Genomic DNA, 1,518 nt, shown 5'->3' with positions numbered 1-1,518 from the left:
GGGGGGGAATCACACACGTACACAATTTAATGATGAAGGTCATTATCAGGAAATATTTGACATAATGTCGCAACTGACCAATCAAGTATTCCAGAGAGCCAAATAATAATTTTGCATAAAGCACATGATGTTTCCTTCTCACTATAGGATCTGCATGTAATACTCACCATTTCTGGAGCTCCTGCGGCGATAGTAAATCCCACCAGCAGCAGCTACAACAGACACCAGCAGCAGAACAGCAGCACATATTCCTGCTACAGTAGCTGAAGACAGACCTGAATCTGTAATGAGAGAAGAGAGACAGTCATTAGTGCGAGAGAATCTGACAGTGTGTTTATATACCATATTCACTGAATATATTCTCTCTATGGACACTATTGCATGTCCAAAAGGATTATTTCATAATGGAATAGTTTATGAAAGGTTTAGGAATAGTCTATGAGGTTGGCCTCCAGAAATGTCAAGAGACGGCTTTTCACTCTTTGTGATCTCATGATACAATTGTCACATGTCAAACGTCATTGTGTACTTTACTATGCATTTGTTTGAACAGCTGCCGTGTTTCTGTTTGTCTTTCCCATAAGAGTCATGGTTTGTTGAATTACAGGTTTGGAGGTAGCATTTTATTGGTTTCCCATGGCTGCAGTCTTAAACAGTGTAAATTAATATTTCTGACACACTGTAAAAAAAAATTCATAAAATTTACGGTAAAAAAACGGCCGGAATTTTACCGTAAAAAATATGGTAGCAACATTTTAGGTTTTACGGTTTTAACTTACATTTACAGTTAAATACTGTAATTTCTATAACTGAAATAATGTTAATATACCAACCTATTGAAGTACTGAAATTTGTTTTGTACCTTTGTAATACACTGATAACCACCAAATGCAGGTGGTGATGAGAAAGTCACATGATGAACCAAAGCCCATCACAAGCAGCTTTTAAATAATAACATATATAGAAGGTGCACAGTTTCATTCACACAAACACTAAACACCATCATGGTAACACACATGAAACTGAAATAATGCAATAAACATTCTTTTAACAACATTAGGTGTAACATACAACCCGAATATACAAAACTGATAAGAAAAAACTAAGAAGAACAAAAAAACATCAAATTTGAAATGTAACGCAGGGAATTCAGGGAATGTCAATTTACGGTTATTCACTGTAAATTATACGATCTTTTCCCCTTACAAAAACGGTATACTACCGTAAAACAATACATGTAATGTCCAATACAGTTTTTCACCATATATAGTAGGGGAATTTACCGTTAATCATTTAACAGGTTTTTACTGTAGCATTTTTACAGTCTTTTACCGTTAAAGCAGCAGGTGTTTAGGATGGAGTTTGACAAATTAAATTTATAGATTTTTATAATGCAATATTCTGTTTAAATGAAATTCAAATGTTTAAACAACAGCTAAATCATTTAAAGTGAAGTATAAAGTCAAGCTCCCCTTAAGAACAATGCATTTATAGATATATTGTACTACATTATATGCA

At 33.9% G+C, this 1,518-nt stretch overlaps 1 long non-coding RNA gene across 1 annotated transcript in view; it reads right to left on the bottom strand.

Annotated features, from left to right (window-relative positions):
• The window catches only part of LOC107575817 (uncharacterized), a 638-nt gene extending 362 nt beyond the window's left edge, over positions 1-276 (bottom strand). The window contains exon 1 of the long non-coding RNA XR_001607943.1: positions 168-276. This is a non-coding gene — a long non-coding RNA (uncharacterized lncRNA). The remainder of the gene's footprint in view (positions 1-167) is intronic.
• Positions 277-1,518: the final 1,242 nt, after the last annotated feature.

Source organism: Sinocyclocheilus grahami, unplaced genomic scaffold (assembly GCF_001515645.1).
Source record: "Sinocyclocheilus grahami isolate Dianchi unplaced genomic scaffold, SAMN03320097.WGS_v1.1 scaffold2919.1, whole genome shotgun sequence".
Classification (NCBI taxonomy): domain Eukaryota; kingdom Metazoa; phylum Chordata; class Actinopteri; order Cypriniformes; family Cyprinidae; genus Sinocyclocheilus; species Sinocyclocheilus grahami.
Note: the sequence above shows the minus strand (reverse complement) of the source record. Positions and strands in the feature narration are given on the sequence as shown.